The following is an 8671-nucleotide window of genomic DNA, read 5'->3' on the forward strand; positions in this document are numbered from 1 at the left end:
GAGCAAGCTTGTCTTCCCTGCCAGCGCTATCACTCACCATGACATCACTGAACAGCTTGGATCTTCAACACTGCCTCCATCAAAGTCTGCCAGGAATCTAGGGGTAATGAGAGGACCAGCTCATTCGCTGACCACATAGCAGGGATCCCAAGGTTTTGTAGGTTCAGCCAGTATAACATCAGGACCTTATTTTTCAGAGTAGGAAGCTTCTAGCCCAGGGACTTTAGTTTTGGAGATTATGATTCCTTACCAACAAGGCTACCAACTTGCACTGTCAAACTGATTCAAACTTAAGTAGCACATCTCATATTCGATCTGTCAGAATGGTCATGTTAGACCCTATCACTCTTCATTGACTCCTTAAAGATGACTAGACCAAGTTCAACTCAGTGCTGGCTCAGTTATTAATGGGACAGCACCCATCTTCAAGATGCTGAAGAGCTACAGCCCATTTCTCCCCCTTCAGTCAACTAGCTAACGTCACCTGGAAATCCCTTCACCATGTGAAGTCTCACTCTAGATGTGTCTTCTGAATGGTCCCCTTGACAGTGGAATGAGCTGCCAAACTACATCTGGCCATTCCCTCAATCTTTGAGCAATACATCAAACATCTGTTCTGGGAACAGTTCTGTTATCCATATTCCGTGATCTCTGAACACTCAGTGTTGTGCTTCTGAATTGAATACTTCTCTTACATTTTTTAATGTTTGGAAGGTTTTGTATAGGTATTGTTATGACACTACATGTGAATGGCCATTCATTGGACTCTCAGCCAAGCCACACTTATGCCTAGGTGGACCCTGACAGCTGTACGTCTAATATCCTGTCTGCTTTGCATTGGAGAAAACTCTCTAAAAGTAAATACTACTCAGTCATCACTGCTCTTGGAGCTTTGGTTCAAAGTCAAGTTTGTGAAGCTGTGTTGTGTTACTCCTACGTATTTCTCAGGGTTGTTACCATTCTCACCAGCCCGGTGGTTCTGGATCCATGGTTCATGATGGCTGGTGTCTTGTCTTGAATTTAGGGTCTTTATTATCTGGCCATGATTAGCTCCACAGTGGGTGACTCTTGTAGGCTTATTAGTCCTACTTCTTGCTCACTGTCTCTGTCCCTGTGACCTCTGAGTTGAGAGTGCCTTTCACGCACCTCTATGGGCAACCTCACATCCTGCTAGTTGTTAGTGATGTATCTCAGGGATCGTGGATGGATGGATGGATGGATTTTGCGGGGGTGGTGTTTTGAACACCTAGGCTTGAAGGGCAATAAATGTTAACTGAGCAGAGTCGCTATTGTGATGATCAAACATGGACACTTTAACTGGATACTGTCAACCTAGATACCGTTAAAGTCATTAATAATTGGATACCATTGGGTTAGAGCAACACCATTGGCTTAGGACAGTGTTCAGAGTGACCAATGGCTCTTGGGTGGTCTATCACAGCAAACTATCATGGAATAAGTTTTTCTTATGGGCTGTACCTTTAGGGTCTCTGGGGGCCCTGGAGGCCACAAGGCCCCTCGTTCTGAACTAAGGCTGGGGTTCTATACTAGATAGTTACACTGCTGCAGATACACATTTATCCAGAGTGTTTGACTGCATGGGTATGGATTGAGCATACAGGTGAATTAATCATAAGGCCTGTGGGCTACATTTACCATCATCTGTTACCTGAACCTTTTCGCTCATAGGCAGGCCAGTGGAGCTCAGTCAGCATGGACCACACAGCACCTTCGCATGATCATTGTTTTTCTGTTCAGTGCCTGCTGCTGGTTACTCATCACTGTCGCACCTCGTATGCCGGCTGAAAACAACATCATTTGAAATATAATTCACTGATAAGTCTTACGTGCCCTGTGCCTACTCAGCGGCATAAATACACAGAGGTGCTTCCCTAATTAAACGTTTATGTTGCTGTGGAAATGAGAACACAGTAAACATACCAGTCTGCTGACCCAGGAGTGACAGCTGGATGCAGGAATGTTTGTAATTCACTGAGCCACAGGGAGAATTCCCAGAGTGCATTGCACCACACCGCTGCCACATTCATATACCGGGCCAGCCAAACCAAAATGGACGGCGAAACCCAATAAACAACTGGGCCCTCCAGCTAGTGGGTTTGTCTCCTTTCAGTCTTTGCTTAAAGTCCAGCTAAATATTGGCATATATTTATGTAAATCCTTCTAACATTCATAGTCACCTTTGAAATACCTGCTGTTCATGCGTTATTTTAAGCATATCTGTTTTCTACCTATGGGCTGCAGTCAGGGCACAGTGCATCCTGCAGAGAGGTCCAGGATCAGCTCCTTTGTTGCATTAGCATTGTGCTGGAGTTCTTGAGGGGGGGGGGGTGGTTAGCCAATGGGCTTCTGCCCCCTTTATCACCCCAGAGCAGAATCTGCTGAATTTTGATTCATTTCTGCTTACTCCCCCACAGTCTGACAGATGTGCCAGACCATTCAGGGCCTGAAGTATTTATATTTAGTATAAAGTTAACTGAATTGCTTTCATAAAGACATGACATCCTTTAGAGTCAATGAGCTCCTTAATGAAGTCAGATGCATATATTTAGTTATACGTTTATATAATTGTACAAAACATGCTGGAAGGTCGCTTATAAACATTTACACACACTTTGTTTTTTAGGGGCTACCACAAAAAAAAAACTTGATTAAATAAACTGTAAATTGAACAATGACTCTCGCGCACAGGAAGGTGCTCATCCTGCTGAGAAGTGCTGACCGTCCGCCTGTCTAAATATTCCCCGAATTCTTCAGACTCCCAGTAACCGCTCCCAGTGCCATCTGAACGGAAGCATCTGACAGAAATCGTTTCCGTAAAGTGATTCAAAGGCATCTTCCATTTAGTAAGTTAGACCTTGAGAGCTGCATTAATCTGCTTCTGTCGGGCAGCAGAGAGACCGTTTGGATGCATTTGAAGCATAAACTACATCAGGGCCAGAGCCCTCTGTCAGGAGTCCATATTTTAGCTGATTATTCACATGCAGTGATTAACTCCCTTATTCTTTTCGGGTCAGATATCATTTCGGATGGACATCTTTCTCCGTCCCTGATTAAGAATTAATTTTCAAGGGTGCTACCGGTATATTGCGATGGCACGGCGACGGTGGGATAAATGTAAAAACTGGGTCACACAGCCCTGTGGCAGGATTGGCAAGTGCAGTGAAATCATTGAAGCTCTCTGACGCACACATAGAGACACAGACACACAGACGTGTCATTAGCCTAGCTGGCCCCATGGGGGGGGCAGTCTTCCTCAAAGAAACCTTGAAAGCATAAGACCCCTGTTTTGCATGCCTGCTGTGCTTAACAGGCTTAATGCAGAAGGATGTTTCCCTCAGAAGGAACAGACAAAGGAATCATTTGAGAAATCAAAAACCCAGACAGCAACTGAAGGATTTGCATATTAAAAAGATGTATTCCGTTTATTCTGCTTTTGCATTATTGATGATGAGTAGTAAATGTAACGTCTACTACTACTAGTAATTAGTATGCAGTGCATTTCTGTGGCACTTTCATAATGCCCACATCACGTTTTTAAGTTTATCTTGACCCACATTGCTGATTCACTGCAGCCATTTTGCACACTCACATCCACAATAACAGAACAGGGGTCCTTCCGGGATCCACTTATAAAACTGGGGAAGATGCAGATTGAAAGACAATGAAACAGGGACCATCTACTGGCAGGAAGTGGACACCAGCAAGCAGAGTAGCTCCGAGGTCAAGGCAGAATCACAGGTGGGGCAAGGAGACAAGGGTCCACACTGGCGCACGGATACCGAGGCGGAGAGAGGGCAAACACCGCAGCGAGCCACGTCCCCTCCAGCTGAACACTGCAGGTCATACACGCCCGGGCGTCCTGCCAAGACTCACCCTACTCCCGTCAGGGTGATGAGGCATGGAAGGATGCCCAGCATGCTGAGGGGGGGGGCGGGCAGACAGCCACCCTTAAATCAAGGAGAGAACTGCTCAAAAACATGGGCTGTGTGGGGGGGGGGGATCCCCAAGGACTGGGTTAAGAAACACTACTCTAAAGTGCTACTCGGGATTCTCCCCAGGGCACGACAGACAGTGTTTGTATGAGTGATCCAAGGTGAGAGTATGTGTATGCATGTGCTTGCATGAGGTATGAGCTGCAATGCATGCTGGGTAACTGGTTTAGGCATGAGTAGACAGAACCTGGCAGTATTGCTGCAGTACAACACAAGTCTAGATCAGTGATGGATAATGCTGTTGGACATTTAACGACGTGCTTTCTGCCTCTCTGGAGTCTGAAGTGGCATCTGCAAAGTAGAAAAACAAGCAATGCAAAAGCGCAGAAGGTCTCATCAGCTGCGTAACCGGACGCAAACAGAAAAAGCTGAGCAACCCACCTGCTCTGTTATTTACTTACACATGCACACTAAGTAAGTCACCATTAGTCTGTGCATTGCCAGTTGGCCTCTCTATTATGACTAACAGATTTTAGGGTGACTTCCATTCAGAGTCACATTTGACTATGGAACGGAGAACATAAAGAAGACTGGACATTTCAGACCGATTCTCCCAGAATTCTAGAACGTGGGTAAAATTCTCACTCTGATCATTATGCTAATCAAATAGAAAGTGAAATAATTGACATGACTGCGATGAGGCGATATGAAAATGTTGGTCACGTGTAGGAGGTTCCTCTAGGTTGTGTAATCCTGACCGAAATACTGCAAGTCAGCAACTTGGTGTTTATTATTACTGCTAACAATTCCCATGACTGAGTCAAACATTTCAGGTCGCGATATGAAGGCCGCCTGCTGATTATCATCTGAAATGTCATTTCTCTGTGTCTAACACCATTTCAGCCACACTTATTTCCAAACAAAAACTGACCCATTTATAGGTAGAAATATAATCTTATCAAAAATAGTAAAATGCTCCATTAATTTATTCAAAGAATTATACAATAGGTACATACTATAGAGGTTGCTGATTTACGGACCAAAACATAGACATGAATAGAGCCCGTAAGATCATCATAGAGTTGGAGGAGGACGTGTCTAACTGCCTGATCTGACCCTTAAGTTACACAGGAGGAGAAACTCAATCTGCATGTTTATATATAATCAGTGTGGTCATGTGGAGGACAGACTCCATTCCTGAAAGGTAATAAGAAGCACAAATAAAGAAGCGTGCTTATGAAATGTCACAAGTTGACGCCACATCTCTGACCTGATTAGCACTGCCTGTAAACACGGCTGGGGGGGGTGGGGGGGTGTCTCGGTGACATCAGCGGCCCTTCACTGCCCTCCGATCCTGGGCATGCAGCCCTTCCCACTGCTATTCCCAGACACCCACACACTAACACCACCCTAAATCACTGTCCGTCCCCATCGATCAGAATGAGGAACCTTTTGGCGCAGTTGCACTAAACGATAACCCTCACACCCAGCCGTCCATTCAAAGTGGCGTTTCGTAGCGTTGGTACTGTCAAACTTCAGACAAACTTCAGTCATGTCTTCTTTCCTCCAGTAGCTGATCTCCAGTGATGTAGGAAAGAGTTTGATATTGGTGGGAAACCACTTATTAATTTTAATACAAAAGTCTATTTATTGTCAGAGCTGGGTAGTTCAGGTCCAGAGAGTAAATATCCAGACCAAGATTTTGTTTCAACCAACCAGTTCAGCATAAAGAGTCACAGTCACAGAGTACTCAGCTGGTCGGTTGAAACAAAATCTTGGTCTGGATTTGTACTTTCTGGACTTGAACCACCTACCTCTGTTTATTGGGAGGAATAAATGAATCGAAATTGAATACTGATTGCTGATTGCAGCTTTCTGGCCGGCCCAGAGACTCTCCTGTGTGCACAGAGTCACGGTCAAACTCCAGGCTCTTCAACATCCTGCACAGCAGCAACATTCACCCACCATGCGATCAGCAACATCACCTCACTGGGATAACACAGACTTCCCAGGGTTAGGAATTATGGGAAGCACTTTCCGAGGGGGGCACAAACAATTGGTAGTAACTCAGTTACCCAATTACTACTGAAGTACAAAACGGGAACAAATATACTGTAGTAGGTACTTGAGATAAAAGATGCATCTTGATTCATTAATGATGAACAAACAAGAGATCAAGCTTTACAGAATTAACAGGTATAGTAACAAATATAGCAACTGCTTACGATAAAAAATGTGTCATGATTCATTAACGATGAACTAACATGAGATCAGTATGTAACTAAGACTTCGTTTGTGGGTAATTAATACTTACGAAATAACATACATAATTTGTGCCCCGTCAAATAACTTGTTACAGAATTTTGTAGTGAGGCACAAGATTAATATTGGTACATAAATCAATTTCAATCACACTAATTCTGTCCACATGAACACCTGAGGTATTCCGCCCTAAATCACACAAAAACACCCCGACAGAAACCTTCCCGACTATTCCCTGCAATCAAATGAAATAGCACCACCGATCACTTAATACCAATTACTCACAGTTAGCAATCATCCGCAGTTACCTTAGTGAGTGTTACCCCTTAGAAAACCTTTAAAGTTTGTATAAAGCTAATTAATATCCTCCTAGAGAATATAGCACACATGTGATTCGGTCACTCATAATGTCACACTGGAGTGTTAAAGACTGACAGGCAGGTGCCAGGATGACCATCCGGGCCACGTTAATCAATAGCGTACGCGTCAGCCATGCAGTCCGCACATGACGGGGTCACTTCTGAGGGTGGCTGCAAAAAGTGACACCAGTCTGAAAGAAGATGTAACCTTTGCCCTTGTTTATTCTGCGTCAAAGCTGTTGTGAGGATCGCAGTCACAATCACGCATGATAACAGGAGGGGCGCACATACGATCCGCGCGGCACGGCGCTGACAGCCTGGCCGGTCCGTATATTTCAATCAGCTTTAATCCTGCAGCTGATATGATTCACCAACATTGTAGCACTCATCTGATTATGTATTATGTTATGTTCCACAAATCGTGCATCACGTTCGCTTTCGTTAACATGAATTCGCGGTCACGTAGTCAACATGCTCAGTGTGCAAGTCGCTAAAACCGTGTCTCCATCTGAAACCGAATTCGGTTTCTGGACGATTCCACTTACACTTGAAATTAAGTAAACTGTACTGCGTTTTTATATTATTATAATTTATTTATTTTTGACTATGCATGTCGTCTTTAATTAACCCATACTGAAACATTACCATGTACTATGTGAACAAACACGGTATATTATAATATTGCTTAAATTCACATTTATAAATTATAGACAACAGCAAAACATGAATTATTATTAATAATGACAGTCGTAACTGTAAATTAAATCTACATTTGACTGAAATGCTATAGTTAGTATTTGTACTGACATCTTAATTCAGTCCACGCGCTGGTTACTCGAGCACATATAACTTACCAGTGCTCATTTTAACGGCTTGGGCTGTCAGCGTTCAGAATATGCATTCAGATGTATCCGTCTGGAAAGCAGACATGGGCTGCACACTGGCTGTGCCTCTGCAGAAGATGCAGAAAAAAAATCTTCACACATCTAAATGAGAAATATAGATCGGAAATATCCAAACGAATGAAACGAGTGACTTATATGGCAAGTTGACAAGCATAAAAGCACAGGATGATGCTGCAGTACTGTAGTCCAGAGTCAAACGCTGTGCACTTGACATGAGCACAGCCCCACGATGGCTGTCCTACTGCCTCTGTCTCAGCATCCCTGGAGCCAGGTGATAAATAGTGCCTCTGACAGCTGAGCAGTACATATTGCGGATGGGGGATTTCTGGGATGTGTAGTTCACAACTGCAGCCACAAGCTTTAAGCATCAAGAACAGCTCTTGCTGTATTGCACGTTGAACTACAACTTCCATAAATGCTGGAACCAAAGTAAATAAATGCTGTTACAACTGTATGCGTGTGTGAAATGAATGTTATACATTGTTGCGACCATAAGCTGTATATCCATAACGACATAATGTAGCCTAACTGTGAGAATATAATTACAAAATACATTTATTGTCATTTCAAAAATGAAATCAAGTATATAATATCTTGGTCTTCCATTATACATTTGTTGATTTTCGGACTAAAAGCCCAACACCACTTGCTCGATCAGTTACGGGATTTGAACCAGCAACCTACCGCCCACCTGCAGGGCCACGCACTTTTTACGGACTCATCTACACCAGCGTTTGGCTTTAATCAAAGTGAATAACAACAACGTATACATTAAAATATTTGACACCCGGCCACCCCCTCCGGTACTCTGGTTCTTTCCAACCCTCCAGGCTGATTTATATCTTAACTGTATGTACGTGCCCTGTACTGTTCTGGCATCCCGTCAAGGTTGTTCCCAGCATGTGCTGCCTGGGATAGGCGCCAGACTCACCAAGACCCTGCTCTGAATAAGCAGTTATAGAAGATGGATGTTTGCTGTATTCAAAAAGGACATCGTGTAATATAACAATATCATATTATTTGATATTGCATATCATATGTATGGTTCAGCAGGTTTGAACGCTGTATTTGTGATTGGAACGTTCTTGGTTTAAATCCCAGAGTGAGCAGAGCGATTTCAGCGTTCGATCCTTCAGAAAGGCTCTACACTCCAATTGCTCTAGAGCCTGGCTGACCCCGCTTTCTCAATAGT

General features: G+C 43.7%; 1 protein-coding gene across 1 annotated transcript in view; it reads right to left on the bottom strand.

Annotated features, from left to right (window-relative positions):
• Positions 1–7743, bottom strand: part of ablim2 (actin binding LIM protein family, member 2) — a 64986-nt gene extending 57243 nt beyond the window's left edge. Inside the window, exon 1 of the transcript XR_007381148.1 lies at positions 7429–7743. The gene's annotated coding sequence lies outside the window, so the exon portion shown is untranslated. The remainder of the gene's footprint in view (positions 1–7428) is intronic.
• Positions 7744–8671: the final 928 nt, after the last annotated feature.

This window comes from Brienomyrus brachyistius, chromosome 12 (genome assembly GCF_023856365.1).
Source record: "Brienomyrus brachyistius isolate T26 chromosome 12, BBRACH_0.4, whole genome shotgun sequence".
Lineage (NCBI taxonomy): Eukaryota > Metazoa > Chordata > Actinopteri > Osteoglossiformes > Mormyridae > Brienomyrus > Brienomyrus brachyistius.